Source organism: Triticum aestivum, chromosome 6B, assembly GCF_018294505.1.
Source record: "Triticum aestivum cultivar Chinese Spring chromosome 6B, IWGSC CS RefSeq v2.1, whole genome shotgun sequence".
In the NCBI taxonomy this organism is placed as follows: domain Eukaryota; kingdom Viridiplantae; phylum Streptophyta; class Magnoliopsida; order Poales; family Poaceae; genus Triticum; species Triticum aestivum.
The window spans coordinates 429795395-429811664 of NC_057810.1; the positions used below are offsets into that span (position 1 = coordinate 429795395).

Genomic DNA, 16270 nt, shown 5'->3' on the forward strand with positions numbered 1-16270 from the left:
CAAGAAGATCACAACTTTTTTATGGCCAAACTTGGATAAACTTTCTCAAGTGTTACGGACTGAAAGTTGGCGCACGAATCACTACACCATGCATCAGATTTCCCTACCGGTGTGTGTTGGGAAAAGTCAATTTCGCCAATAGACTGTTGGTTGGGAAACTTCTAACAAACTGTTGGTCGGTAATACTTACATAACGTGTCCAACTGTCGATTGGCAATACTTAGATATTTCACGTTGGACTGTCGGTTGGGAAAGCTTGTGTCTTCGTTAGACTGTTGGTCGGCGATTAATACCGACCGACCGTTGGTTGCCAATTGGGCTGGCCCATCTTTGCGCGCGCGGGCCAAAAACTTAGCGCCAAGCCTCCCTCCTATTTTTTTCCTTCAGCCTTCGTGGGACGACTAAATCCAAAATCCCCAAATCTAAATCCTCTCACGCACTCCCTCCGCCGCCGACCGCTCGCTACATGGCAGCCCGCACGCCGACCACCCGCCGTCTCCAACACGCCGTCACCGCGGTAGCAAGGTCGCTGCCCTATTTCCTTCATCCTCCCGCAGCCCCATTGCTTAGCCCCCAAACACTTCTAACCCTAGCTTGTGCGTTGGAGTTTAGGGAGAGGCCAATGCGCGGTGGTGGACGCCGCCGTCCCTCTCAGATCTGGGGCTGAGGGGGGGGAGGTGGTTCACCTCCGAGAGAGAGCACTCACACCCTTGTTCGTAACCCAGGCGCCGCTACCGCTGCCGCCACGCCATGGGTTTCCTCCGATCTGCGCCCACTGGTTCGTTTCAAAAAGGATATGCCCGTTGACTGCTGGGGCTTCCCCTCCCCCGACGGTGAGTGTTCTTCTCACTTCCTCTCCCTCTCCACCCCTCCCCAATCGGTGCTTCCGTTAGTTGATTTATTTGCCTTTCCCTTTTCCGTTCAGATCTGCCATGACTTGGGATAATACTTCTATCCAGCAAGCAGTGCTTTGGCTGGGAGCTCAAGCACAAGCAGAACGTCAAAAACATGGGCTCTATATGCTAATGGGGTAGCTGGCAATGCAGTCTAAGGGCTGGCTACTGCTCATCTGATTTCTGGATATGAGATGATGAGAACTTGAGCAGAACAAGCTTGATGCTATGATTGCAAAAAAAACTGTATTACAGGTATTCCTTTCAGTACTGTTGCAGCAATCCTTAATTAGCTACTTTTTTATGAACTGGTTGTGACTTGTGATTGATTTGTGAACTTTAGAGCTTGTGAGTTGTAATTTGTGATTTCATAGCATGCTTGAAGGTCAATAGAAGGATACATTAAATGTATCCACATATCTGTGCTTTGAGACGAGGGACAACCCTGAGAACTAGCTTCAGATTCCATAAAAAGTCCAAATAATCATACTAATGTTTCAGATTTTTAGTTAAGCATTGTAGAATTCTTGCAAACATAGGAGTATATTTAATCTTCATCCTCTGAACCAGGTGAGAGTTGAGACACACCATACACAGGCTCTGCAAGCGGGCGGAAATAGACCTCTTCGTTGATGACTTCTACGAGGATGATGTTGACCTAGAGGCTGGAGCTTTGCTACTCTTTCCGGCCAACAACAAGGTATCGTTTCCTTTTTCTCTTCGCACATCCAATCCTTCCCTGTTCCTATCCCTCCTGCTTATTTCTTGCTATAGGGCAACACATTGCAAGTGTTTGTTAATTTTTTAGTCTCAATGCTCTGATTCTAGCAGAAGGATTTTTGGTATGAAGACATAGCATCAATTAAGGATTTTTGGTAGGAAGACATAGCATCAATTAAGGATTTTCGGTAGGAAGACATAGCATCACTCATGGTTCTATAGATTTACTGTTGTATTTCTGTACTTTTGCAAAATTAGTTCTGTAAAGCTTGTAGATTATTTCAGTTCACAAGTGGTTTTACACTTAGGCTTGTATTAACATGAAACTTATTTTCTCCATAATTTTGCAACATTAGTTCTGTAATACTTAAGTACAGTTTTTCTGAAATCAAGATAAAATACATATATATCTAGCCATTTGTATTTTTACAGTCACGCTTCTAAAGATTTTACAGTTTTATTTTCACTATAAATTTGCTTCAGTAGTTCTGTAGCTTCCAAAATAGTGCAGTTAAGAGGTTTTACTCTTAGGCTTGTATAAACTTACAATATCTTTTATTTGTAATTTTGGAACATTAGTTCTGTATAGCTTTAGTTTAGTTTCTGGAAACAAGATTAAATACGTATTTTTGCAGTTTGTAATTTACAGTCATGCTTCTACAGAGTTTACAGTAGTATTTTCTGTGAATTTGCTTCACTAGTTCTGTAAAACATCCAGAATAGTTCACTTCTGGAATGAAGAGTTAATATGTATTAATTGGTTTTGTAATTTACCTTCTCGCCTGTATAGATTTCCAGCTGTATTTTTTTTGTTATTTTTCTTCAGTAGTTTTCTAGACTGAATCTCTACAGCTGTATAGAATCGCCTCATGGGTATTTCTTTTTGTTATTTTTTTGTTATTTAAGACTGAATATGAAAAGCTGGTTCTAATTTATTCTCAGTATTTTTCTATAGATGTTACAGTTGCATTTCTTATTAGTTTTTGGCAATTTTGCAATGAGAATGGTTTCACAACTTTAGACTTCTGCTTTATAAGGCCCTTGTATCCATGAGGAAATTTGTTACTTATTTCTGAATACATCTCTTACTGTTTATCTGTACGTTGCAGAGCAACTTATATTGGTGTAGCTTAGATGCATTTTCAGATATGGCATAAAGCTAGCTAAGGGCTTCTATTATTTCTAGCAGCATGTGATTCACTGAACAAAAAAAGGACTGCAATCACATATGAAATGTTTTCTAGTTTTTTTTGAAAAAAAGCGAAGGACCAGCAGTGTAGCTAAGGGCTTTAATTTGTTAGTACTCCATTTGCTATGCATCAAGATTCAATCAAGTAGGATTCCCAGTGTATTTGCAGTTTTTACATAGTGTGTTGCATGTGAATTGTGGTCACTACTGTCAATCCATGGACATTTAAATGTATAGTGATGGATGAAATGAATGGAGAAATCTTCTCAGTTTTTTAGTGGGGAAGGAAAGCTTCATGATATTCCATTTAAACCGTTGATATCTATTTGAAAATTAATTTATGTGCATACCTACTCGATCCTAACAGTATTTGTGTACTGTATAGGAGAACTCTTCTCCGTTTCTGAATCCTGAGTAGTAGCAAGCCAGGTGCTTAATGGTGATCCTACCATGCATATGGCATAAGCAAGTTAGTTCTAAAAAGGTCATTGTTAATTCGCGCGCATCTGTCCCGCAATTGCCACAACTTAGTGCCGTGAGATCATAGGATGGTCATCAATTTAATCTAATTTGTGGCACTGAAGTACAGATGCTTTTCTCCGATGCTTTATGAATATAATGGTCAGGTGCAGTGTAAGTTCAGATGCTTTTTGTTTGGTATTTTGCAGGTCCTCATGTGCTTAGTACTGCATTTAGAAATAATTGTGAATAGATTCTTCAACTTGAAATTCATTTCTAACATAGGGAAAGTATGTATAACCTCCTGATGTACATGGGTTTTTGAGAATGCTTTTCCCAGGCCATGCTGCACTCATCATTGAAACTCCCAGCTGCGTATTAGATAGTAACCATTTTGCCTAATGTATTGCCGTCTAGTGCAGCAAAGTGCGATCTTTTTCACCCCAGAGAAGAAAAACAAAGAAAAGTAGTGCAGTCTTTTCTTCAAAAATGACTTTCGTGTGTCCGTTCGTGGATGTGTTGCTCCCAGTAATTGTGTGTCTGGACATATTTTTGCCTTGTGGCCAGATGATGCATACGCTCTTTTTCCATTTAATATACTTCCTCGTCTGCAGCTTGAGGAGATTGATACAGGCTATATGGTGGGTCATTATGGCATTGATGCTTTATTATGTCTAACATATCACATATTCTAATTAGAGCATGCCCTGTTTTTATAATACAAAAATCCCAGTTTGTTTTTGCCACTGATGCTTTATACAATTATTATTTTTGACATTATCTCTATGAATGCATGAACTCACCGGTGACCCTTTTATCCTTTGTAGGAATGACATAAAATAGGACCAGGAAGGAACCATGAAGATAGCAGTTTGCGTCAGCTAGACATTTTGTGTAATGGAGCAAAAACAATGCGTCTTTTAGTTATCATTTTGCAAACCTATATAGTGTCTTGTCAACTAGGTCTTTTGCGTAATGGACCAAACAATGAATCGTCGGGCGTGCATCTATCATTTTGTAAACTAATCAGTTGTCTCGGTGATTGAAACATAAATGTGTCCTCCTTTCAGTTAGTTACTTTTACTTATAAGAATATTCTTCTTTGGTTCTAGTTTAATATTTTCAGAGTACATGCAAGTTACTGTAACTTGATTGGTATTGTGTTGCAATGAGATAATCAACTTGATTGATATTGTTTGGCAAGGCAAGCCAAATAATGGCTGGGTATTAAATATATCTTGCTCAGCTAAACAAAATGCTATCAAACTGTTGGTCGGCAAAAGATAAGAACGTCCTACTATTGGTCGGCAAAAGTTTATGGTAGGGCTGAGAGATAGTCGGTCAGCAAATGTACTACCGTTGGACTGTCGGTCGGGAAAGTTTATCATCAGACAGTCGATCGAGAAAGGTTCATAGCAGGGCCAACAGAAAGTCGGTCGGCAATCCTTTAGATAGCCGTCAAGCAGTCGGTCGGGAAAGATATGTCGGTCGGGAAAAGGCTTTCCCGTCTGGACTTTCCCGAACAGACAAGATCGGTCGGCAATAGTCTTTCCCGACCGATTGTCTGTCGGTAGACGTTGTTTTCCCTACCGACTTGTCTATTGGGGATGTAGTGTTGTGGTGTAGTGAATGTTGATGGAAATAGCAGAACCTGCTCTCATCTTCATTGCGATCTTCCACCCTGACGTCATTCCAATTGTTCATCCATGTTAGTTTTGTATCTAGTTCTTGCTTCTTGCCTCGATTAGTTCTTAATCCACCTATTCTGTCTAACTAATCACAATTTAACTTTAGAAGTAGCAATGAATCTCTCGCGAAGATGCTACTTCTACCTAATATTTTCTTATAATTGGTGGCATGTGTAGGTTTTTTTTCAGAGTTAAACAGGCTGCTCGTTTGTTATTCTGTAATAACTCGGCTGTTATTGATGGCACTGAAGTTGACTGGGACGACATCCACAAGTTCCTACACTTTATTGATCATCTTGAAGTCCTTATGGGGCGTTTCAATGGTGGAAGGCCACGTGGGATATGTGTGCCACTGCTGCACTCGTTGAACAGGTCCAACTGTGTCGAGAAACTTATGATACGAGCTGTTTTCTGTTATATATGTTGTTCATAAACTATTGCTTATACACAGTTTTACGGTTGTGATCTTCTTGAAACAGAAACTGCCCAGTTCTATTGTTCCTATACAGATGCCTAACCATGGTCGGGCAGACTTGCGCTTGGTCACAACATGATGTTTATGTCGACCTACTCCATTCCCCTTGGAGGTGAAAAGATACTTATTCATGGGTCGTCTCAAATAATGAAGGCCCGTCCATCTTGGAGAATAGGACAGAAGATTATGTTCATGCTTTTCCATGGCTCTAAAGCGAATATCCTATTTATTGACCACATTGCGAGATGAAGCCGCTTTCATAAGGTTGTGGATGCGCGGGGTGGCGCCTGGGCCTTGTCCTGGGGCTTGGCGGCCTCACCCTTGGTTAACTGTAGGCAAAGTAGCACTGTTCGAGGCGTGCTTTGTATGGTTGAACATGTATAAGTACTCATACTGCTTTCAGCTCTGGTTGTTAAGTGCCCCTGCTAGTTTTAGTTAAGGTTGTTAAGTATAGGGGTGGAAACGGATCGGATGCGGATCGGATAGTGCTCTTACCACTTCCATTTTCATATTTTCAAAACAAATACGAATGCAAATACGGTTGTTATCGGATACGGATGCGGTTCGGATGTTATCCAAATACGGATACGTATCGGATGTTTTCTTGATTCGGAACAGATACGAATAATAGCGACATATTAATTAATTATATTAGTTGATAGCTTTGTGACATGAAATAATCAACTTGTGACATACAATAAGTCAATGATAAATAGGTTTATGAATAAATAATATTGTATTGCATAATAATTTCTAAGTTTAATCACAAAAGAGTAAAATTTGACCACCTATTTGGCTTTTATGTTGGATAACTGAAATATTGGGGCTAGAATTTTGAAAATTACCTTCCATAATTTCATTCGGATACAGATATATCCACTTCCATATCCATATTTGTGTGAAAATCTCATACCATATTTTATTTTTTATTTGTTAAATAAATTCGGATATGGATAATTTCCATTTCCATTTTGGTTCGGATGTGGATGTTTCGGATACGAATAGGCATTTTCTCGAATACGGATATCGCATATTTCGGATTATCCGCTACCACTTTCCACCCCTAGTTAAGTACTCCTGCTGCTTTTACAGTCTATCGTGTTTCTTCAGTCCTGTCTTCCTCCAGCCGCCAAAACCAAAGCAGCGCCGGCGGGGCCGCCTGCTTCCGCCTCCCACGGCTGGCTGCGCCTCAGCGCACGCATCGCCGCCCCACCGTCTCCTAAATCGTTAACGCTGACGTCCTCCGCGCGCTTTGGTGCGCTCGCCGCGGCGCCGCCCTCTCGTGTTGTCAACATGGTCAACAAACAATAGGAATCGGCAGAAGTACATGGAGAGGATGACAGTAGGGGCCCACCATGTCAGCGTATGGAAAAATAAAATGCTTCCTCCTAGTGTTTTCCTAACATCTGGGACCCACGACATTGTGAGCGTATATAGTCAATAGACAAGAGAACATCACAAGATCGGCCGACACCTCGGACGTAGCTGCTCGAGAAGTATATTTTTTGTGTTATTGTTGAGACGGGGCAGGGTTTGAACTGGGTTGTGGCCCGTCTAGCCCAGGCTTATACTTTATGTTCATCGTATGACCAGCCCAGCTATTTTTTCTTTGTGAAAATGAGCCTAATTTATTTTTTCTGAAGAATACCCAATCCAGGCCTACTTATTTTTCTACGCCCTGATGGGCTGCAACTCTTTCAAGATGCTTGCAAATCTTGAAAGTAATATGAAATGGGTTGTAAATATAAAAACAGATGACAAATTGGCAATTACTTTATAATTTCTGAATTTTTTCACATTTTCAGATTCCTATTTCACTGGGCATTAACCTAATTTAAATATATCTTCAAAGTACTTTAAATCTGGCTCGACATTTCAGTATTGAAAATAGTTTGGAACCCACAGAAATATGCGAAATTGGCCCTGGCCAACCAAAAAAATGACTGCACTAAATTGCATAAGAAGTTGCCATGAGCTATATATAAATTATTAAAAAAAGAGGAAGTGGTCTGACTTGTGGGCCTGTTTAGTTGACGCGTATGCAAGATTTTTTAGTTATTGTATATGTCAGCAAACGATTCTAGCAGACGTAAGCATTGGATGTCAATCCAACGGCCGTCGTGTTTCTTCAATCTCTGATCTTCTTGCTCTAGCCGCCAAAGCAGCGCCGGCGGGACCGCCTGCTCCTGCCTCCCGTGGCCGGCTGTGCTGCCGCGCAGGCCTCAGCAGCCCTACTACTCCCACCGCTAGCCAGGGCATCCCTCTTGTCGGTGTCAAAACCGGCGGATCTCGGGTAGGGGGTCCCGAACTGTGCGTCTAGGCGGATGGTAACAGGAGACAAGGGACATGATGTTTTTACCCAGGTCCGGGCCCTCTCGGTGGAGGTAAAACCCTACTCCTTCTTGATTGATATTGATGATATGGGTAGTACAAGAGTAGATCTACCACGGGATCAAAGAGGCTAAACCCTAGAAGCTAACCTATGGTATGATTGTTGTTCATCCTACGGACTAAAACCCTCCGGTTTATATAGACACCGGAGAGGGCTAGGGTTACACAGAGTCGGTTACAATGGTAGGAGATCTACATATCCGTATCGTTAAGCTTGCCTTCCACGCCAAGGAAAGTCCCATCCGGACACGGGACGAAGTCTTCAATCTTGTATCTTCATAGTCTTGGAGTCCGGCCAAAGATGATAGTTCGGCTATCCGCACACCCCCTAATCCAGGACTCCCTCAGTAGCCCCTGAACCAGGCTTCAATGACGATGAGTCCGGCGCGCATATTGTCTTCGGCATTGCAAGGCGGGTTCCTCCTCTGAATTCTTCATAGAAGATTTTGAACACAAGGATAGTGTCCGGCTCTGCAAAATAAGTACCACATACCACCATAGAGAGAATAATATTTTCACAAGTTCAATCTGCTGACGTATTCCATGGCGTGATATCACACCACGGCCAGGCCTTTATTCGAATCATTTTTACTGCTCCACCTCAGCGCGTTTAGCGAAGCAGTTTCCTTGTCACGTCTTGTCAAAGCAGAGATCGTGTCCCCTTATTCCGGAATCCTCATCAATACGGGCATGGGTAACCCAACTGTTCCCGTTGGCACGCCCCCTCTATCGAAGGAGAGTCCCAAACGGCCACGGGGAGGGCTCTTGGTATTCAACCTCTTTATAACGAGACCAAGGCCTGCTCCTTTCTTTCAATCTCAATCGAATCCGCCCCTTGCCTCAGGTTCCAACGACCAAAGCTCCAGATTCAGGCGCTTCGGACCTTCGATGATGTTCGGCTCCGACCTGCAAGGCCGGTGGATGCCTTCTTCCGTCACAGAAGAAGACGTGCTAAAGCTGAGAGACGCCAGGTATCTAACCAGCGAAATTTTGCATAGGCTGCCTGCCCAAGGGCAGGTTATTCCTACTCCCGAGCCTGGTGAGAGCGTGGTGTTCGTGTCTCACTTCCTTCGGGGTTTAGGCTTCCCAATGGACCCCTTCGTGTGGGGGCTCATGTTTTATTATGGGCTGGAATTCCACGACTTGGATCCGTCATCCATCCTCCACATCTCATCGTTCATTGTCGTATGCGAAGCCTTCCTCCGCATTACCCCTCACTTTGGATTGTGGCTCAAGACCTTCAAAGTGGAGCCAAAGATGATCAAGCAGCAGCAGACAGAGTGCGGATGGGCTGTTATAAGCAAAAATGCTGACGCTCCATGGCCCGAGGGCTCTTTTCAAGAGGTGCTCGGTTTATGGCAACAGGAGTGGTTTTACATCACCACTCCCAAGGGCACCAAATGGGTGGCGCCACCTGCCTTCCGCTCGGGTCCTCCACAGCGGCTGGCGTCATGGGTCAACAAAGGGCTCAACTAGGGGTCATCCAAGGACGTACCTCTGCTGCAGGGCCGTATTCGAGACCTCCAAGAGAGAGAGAGAGAGATCAATCTGGTCGTGGTGGCGCAGGTCATGTTGATTCGACGCCTTCTGCCCTGCAAACGTCGCCCCCTTAGCTTGTGGGAATTTAATCCAGAGGGACCAAGAGCTCTCCAACACTTCATAGGCGCGACGCCCGTGGAGATGTATAAGCTGTTCTTCGGATCACAAGAGATGTGTCCGGACTTGACCGAGGACGCAGGACTGAGCTGCAATCGCCCGGATACTCAAGTAAGTAGTCCTGTGCCCGGACACGCTATCCGTACATTTATCATAAACTTGCCCTTTAAAGAGTTGTCCCTTGAACAGGAGTGGATAGTGAAAGCAAAACTAATAAGGTGTCCGACCCCCTCCCTGAGACCATGCCGGATCCTATGTTAACCAAGATGCTGGAGGTTGCGCCTTTGGAAGAGGGCAAAGGGGGAACAGGGAAGCTACTGCCTCCGTGAAGGAGGCTTTCAAGGAAGGGGGATCGAAAATCCCTCCCTCCAGGGGGAGAAGAGGACCGCTTCTGAAGATCCGGAGGCCAAGGCCTCAAAGCGGGGGAAGAAATCTTCACCAGAGGGTCCTGCGCCAGGAGAAGCCCTGGCCGCACTATTTCCCCAAGGGGATCAGCCCTCCAGCGAGCCTTAAGTAGAAAGGGGAGTTTTGTAATAAGGGACATCCCTGTTTTTATTTCTGAAGATAACCGAAGTTTTACCTTGTAATTCGGATCTCGGCCCTTCTCAGCAGAGCTCATCTTCGTGGGATCTTCGTCCGGAGATGATGGAGAGCGAAATGCCTCCATCTGCCGCACCGTCATGTGGGGCAGACGACCCTGAGGTGTTGCCGTGGAGGGTTTCCCCGAGTCCGGTGGGGCCGGGAGGTCAGGCACCAACTCGTGTACGGTCGGAGGAGCTGAAGGATCTGCTCTGGCGAGCGTCTATCTCAGAAGATCACTGTGTGTTAATGGGTACGGTGATTGAAAGGATTTCATCCGCTGAGAGCGGATTGCATGAAGCCATCAGAAGTTTACTGACGGGGTTTGAGGTACACGAAAATGATATACCTTCTGACAGTTTTGCATATAGAATGCGCCCTGTATAGATAGTAGCCCCTGAGACTCGGTACGTTGTCGAAAGTGACAGCGCGTCGAGGATCATAATCTAAGTTGTAAGATGTCGCCTGTCCTATATAGGTGGCGGATCGTCCGGTGGCTAGCCGGACTGATCAATTTGCCGAACTGAAGCGGCAACTTGATGTGGCGGATGCGGACATCGCGCTTGTCAATAAGCGGCTTGATGAGTCACAAGGTATGCAACTTCTCCGCGGGCACCTGGTAAGGGAGCTTGACGCCCATGACTTACAACATGTATGCTTTATGCAGATGGTGCCGCTGCTATGGAGAACCTTCGGGCGGAGCTAGCCCGAGTCAAGGAGCAAGCCAGAAAAAGTGATGCGGCTGCCTTGAGGGCGGCCGAGGAGCTAAAAGCCGAACAGGCTGCTCATTGTCGAAGCAGGGACGAAATGGCGGAGATGGCCGGGAAGTTGAAGAATGCTACCGACCGCTGCGAGTTTCTTGAAAAAGAACGCCGAGTGGAGCAAGAGGACCTGAAGAAGGCCACCGCCAAAGCCAAGGATGCCCGCTCTGCGATGAGAGCTATAAAGGAGGAGCTACGTCAAGCCGGGGATATCGCGGCTGGAAAGCCCTTTCTGCTGCGGAGGAAGTTCATGGATCCGAAGTATGCTTAGTTGGGCCAGCTGTGGGGTGTGGAGGATGCTTGTCTGGATTTGGCGGCGAGTGCCGCAGACGCGGTCGCATACTTCCGAGGCCAAAAGGATCACGGAATGGAAGAGTTTTTTGGTTGGAGTTCCATAGTCCAGAGCGTCCGCTTTCATTAACCAATCGTTTGGCCGAATGGGCTGAGCTGAATAGGTTGTCCGAACTTGCCATGAAGGATGTCGTGACTCATTTGTGGCCGAAAAGGCCCGAGCCAAAAAGTTATTTTGGCTTGGTGCAGCAGTTCCTTGGTGCGGTGCCGCATATCGATGCAATGAAGCGGTCGGCATGCATAGAGGGTGCGCGGATGGATCTTGCCCATGTCAAAACATACTGGGCAGAGATGAAGGCCACTGACGTTGCATCCCAGGATTCGGACAAAAGCCGAGTACCTGCCGAGCACTATCTTGAGGAAGTCCTGCAGGGCGCTCGTTCTAATGACATGTATGATTTGTGAAACGATATTTCAATATGATATAAGGGCTTTTTATACTTGTGCGTTCAAGTATTGAAATACCTCCTGTGCGGCCGTTAATGTATATGTATATATAACCTGAAAGATGGCAGTCTTCGGCTTCAGCCCCCACGCACATAGTGCGGGGGGTGTTTGCAAAAAAAAGCGCATTTTCACACTTAATCCAACGTCTTGGTCCTGTGAAGGAGGTGATAGCGTAGCAAACTAGGCAACCGGACTATAATGCTTTATCACTTTCACTTAGCCATAGGAGTTCGATGGTGGGGCTACTATATAGCCCCTAGGGGCACCGCGCTCTCCGAGTTCGGGGCGCGTATGTGCCTGACCGGGAAACGGTCCTTCGTTAAAGTGGAGGAATTCTAAACATTCTGGTGGGTCATCGAGTGGTTGACCAGTCTCACGCTATATCATGACAGTCACTTTTCGGCTTTCTCTACTGAGGTGCTCACCAGGCCGAACCGGGGCACAATCGCAGCAGTTCTCCTGGTGCCGCGTAGCCGATAGAGCGGAACGTAAGGCAGCAAAACGCAGGAGCTGGGTAAACCCAACATTTGACCAAAGACATGATTCGGAGCTGATGCATATAAGGCCTAACTCGATACGCCGAACACTCCCTAAGGTATTCGGTCTTTATGAAAATGGGCAGAACAATGCCCTAAGCCCCTAGTGTCCAGGTACGCGCAAAAATTTCTGACGCGGCCGATGCCAAAATGCCAGCCTCCTCCTCGATTATAGCAAGAAACCGGGGGATGTGTATCAACAAGAGACAGTAAAAGAGGTTTACGCAGGGTCTTAATCTGAAAAGAATCCTTGCAACGGGTCCCTACTGCACGTCTGCGCCTGTGTCTCCGTTGTGCCGTATCCTGGACGGGTGTAGCATGGTGTTCATCTGTAAAAGCGAAGAACTTAGTTGGGAAAAAAAGATCGTGCGAAAAATGTATTTTAAAATAAACAGAGTAAGATTCAAAAAATGAATAAAATTGAGCTTTATTGTCTCTTGTTGTACATGCGTGGAGCCCCTTGTAAGGGGGTACGCGGCTAGTAAGCCCCTTGTTTATTTATGCTGGACTCGCCTAACCGTGTCCGGGGTCGGAATGACCTACTTAGGTGCTTTGATTAGCAATGCCGGATTAGTGTGTGGCTGTCAAGGCAGTCTCACGTTCTTCCATATTCGAGGAACACTTGAAGTGTCCCTTTAATGAGATGATGCCGCGTGGACCGGGTATTTTAAGTGTAAGAGATGCATAATGCGGTATTGCGTTAAAGTGGGCGAAAGCTTCACGTCCCAATAGTGCTTGATGGCTACTTTTAAATGGGGCGATGTGGAAGACTAACTTTTCACGATGGAAGTTGTCAGATGAGCCGAACACAACTTCTAGCGGTAGAAAGCCCGTACAATGGGCATATGGGCCTGGCATTACTCCTTGAAAGGAAGTGTTCCTATTGCGAATTTTGGTTGGGTTTATCCCCATTCTGCGGATTGTGTCCTGATATAGCAGGTTTAGATCACTGCCGCCGTCCATTAGGACTTGTGTAAATTGGAGTCCGTCGATTATAGGATCTAATATCAAGGCAGTCCATCCTGTGTTCCGGATACTTCCAGAGTAGTCCTGATGGTCGAAGGTGATTGGTTTTGACAACCAGTGTTGGGACTCCGCTGGGGTAGACCGTGCGGCGCGTATTTCAGTCGGCGCCGCTCTGTTTTTCCCTTTTGTCACTTGAAGTGAGTTTACTGTTTTGACCTCTTGTGGGAAATTCTTTTGTTTTCCGGTGCTCTGCTTGTGGGGTTCGTCATCGTCCTCACTTGGTGTGTCGAGCCCCTTGTGTTCGGCGTTAAGTCGGCTGGACTGCTTGAAGACCCAACAATCTCTATGGGTATGGTTTGCAGGCTTCCCGGGAGTACTGTGGATTTGGCATATCTTGTCCAAGATTTTGTTTAGGTTGGATAGCTCGTCGCTGTTGTCCTTAAGAGGCAGTTTTTTATTGTTCTGCCGAGAGCTTTTGAATCCGGCGTTGACTGTCATGCTCTTCGGACTGTTTCCCTTGGTCCGGCGCTGGTCCTTGTTGCATCGTGGTTTCCCATTTCCATTCCTGACCTCGGATGTACTTGGGTCGCTGGTGCTGCATCTTGCCAGCCAGCTATCCTCTCCCGCGCAAAAGCGTGTCATGAGGCTTGTTAGTGCGGCCATTGTTCTCGGCTTTTCTTGGCCAAGGTGGCTGGCGAGCCATTCGTCTCGGACGTTGTGTTTGAAAGCTGCTAAGGCTTCAGCGTCCAAACAGTCGACTATTTGGTTCTTTTTGGTGAGGAACCTGTTCCATAGTTTGCGGGCTGACTCTTCGGGCTGTTGAGTTATGTGACTTAAATCATCTGCATCCGGAGGGCGGACATAAGTCCCTTGAAAATTTGCCCGAAACGCATCCTCGAGATCTTCCCAACTTCCAATAGTATTTTCCGGGAGGCTTTTGAGCCAATGCCGAGCTGGCCCTTTGAGCTTGAGGGGTAAGTATTTTATGGTGTGGAGGTCATCTCCTCTAGGGTCTGTTGTTCCGTCGTATGCCTCTATGTTTACGGGCTTGAATCCCGCTGGAAATTCATGATCCAGCACCTCATCAGTGAAACATAGGGGGTGTGCAGCGCCCCTGTATTTGGGTGTGCCGTGGTGTTCGAATACTCGACGTGTTGCATTGCTTTCTAGAGCTTGCTTTCTTGGCCCATAGATAGACCTGACTGGGCCATCCTTTTGGTGTGGATCCTTATGCGGATCGCGTGCCGGCTTGTGTGCGGCGCTGCTTGCCATTCTATGTTTGCCATGTGGTCGTCTATCCGACCGGGCGGCCTCTTTGTTCTTTGATTGTGGGGGTTCTACGGCCTCCTCGTGAAATTCGGGCAGTAGTTTGCGCTACGGGTAGCTCTTTGTTTGGCGACTATCGCCGTATTTGTCTGCGGTGTTGAGTACTTTGCTCCATCTCATTCTGAGTGCGTCTTCCGCTGTTTTGAGCTTCCGCTTCTGCTTCTTCAGACTATGTGCAGTGGCGACGAGCCTTTTGTGGAGGTTCTTCTGCTCCAACGATGTGTCCGGCGTGAGATCATCCGGACTGTTATCTTCGCCGGGGACGGATTGTTTATCCAAGTTATCTTGTTCGGATGGTTGCTCGAGGGCATGTTCGTCGTCCACCGGTTTGCCCTTCTCTATGGCCGGGTCTGTATGGGAGCTGTCTTTGTCGAGGCGGGACTTTGAGCGGCGCTTACGTCGCCGTTTTGACTGCTTTTCGAGGGAATTATCCTTCACAGCGTCTCGTTGTTCCTCGTTATTGCTTCCTTTAGGTGTATCCACCATATATACATCGTGTGTTGAGGTGGCCTTCCAGTGCCTTGTAGGCGCTGGTTCTTGGTCGTTTTCGGTATCGTCGTCCATACCGTCGATGTCTTCGGAGTCAAAGTCGAGCATGTCGGTTAAATCATCGATAGTGGCTACAAAGTGGGTGGTGGGTGGGCATTGAATTTCTTCGTCGTCCGCATCCCAACCTTCCTGACAATAGTCCGGCTAGGGCTCTCCTGATAAAGAGAGACACTTTAGTGAATTCAGGATGTCGCCAAAGGGCGAGTGCTAAAAGATGTCCGCGGCAGTGGACTCCATAACCGGCGCCCAATCGGATTTGATTGGCAGGGCGCGGGAGGTTCGGAGTCCGGAGAGGAGTCCGACACCTTGGAGTCACAGGCTTTGCGAAGGACAGGGATGGTGTTCGGCTCAATCGCCGTAGAGATCATAGCCCCTGAGGCGATATCCAGCCACTCGTCCTTGACCGGCGAAGTCAGCTCCGAGCTAGGGGTCGGAGCAGACGCTGGCGCGGCCTCCAGGGTACTGTCCGACGGTAGAGCTAGATCATACCCATCGCGCGCTTGGCTGTGGCTCGAATCCGTCGAAGATCAAGTTTCCGCGGATGTCAGTCGTGTAGTTCAAACTCCCAAATCTGACCTGATGGCCAGGGGCGTAGCTTTCGATCTGCTCCAGATGGCCAAGTGAATTGGCCCGCAGTGCAAAGCCGCCGAATACGAAGATCTGTCCGGGGAGAAAAGTCTCACCCTGGATCGCGTTATTGTTGATGATTGAAGGAGCCATCGGGCCTAAAGGTGACGACACAGAGGAACTCTCAATGAAAGCACCAATGTCGGTGTCAAAACCGGCGGATCTCGGGTAGGGGGTCCCGAACTGTGCGTCTAGGCGGATGGTAACAAGAGACAAGGGACACGATGTTTTTACCCAGGTTCGGGCCCTCTCGGTGGAGGTAAAACCCTACTCCTGCTTGATTAATATTGATGATATGGGTAGTACAAGAGTAGATCTACCACGAGATCAAAGAGGCTAAACCCTAGAAGCTAGCCTATGGTATGATTGTTGTTCGTCCTACGGACTAAAACCCTCCGGTTTATATAGACACCGAAGAGGGCTAGGGTTACACAGAGTCGGTTACAATGGTAGGAGATCTACGTATCCGCATCGCCAAGCTTGCCTTCCACGCCAAGGAAAGTCCCATCCGGACACGGGACGGAGTCTTCAATCTTGTATCTTCATAGTCTTGGAGTCCCGCCAAAGATGATAATTCGGCTATCCGGACACCCCCTAATCCAGGACTCCCTCACCTCTACTCACCCACACCCCCTGTTATTCTGCGGCGACGGCAGC

At 46.6% G+C, this 16270-nt stretch overlaps 1 long non-coding RNA gene across 2 annotated transcripts; it reads left to right on the plus strand.

Moving 5' to 3' along the window:
* The first annotated feature begins 376 nt into the window (after positions 1 to 376).
* Positions 377 to 4334, plus strand: LOC123137345 (uncharacterized). 2 transcript variants are annotated; one of them, XR_006468102.1, is made up of 5 exons: positions 377 to 525; positions 613 to 833; positions 926 to 1148; positions 1464 to 1593; positions 4089 to 4334. It is a non-coding gene; the product is annotated as an uncharacterized lncRNA (long non-coding RNA). The 2 variants fall into 2 exon arrangements; XR_006468100.1 differs by having other exon boundaries at positions 384 to 833.
* Positions 4335 to 16270: the final 11936 nt, after the last annotated feature.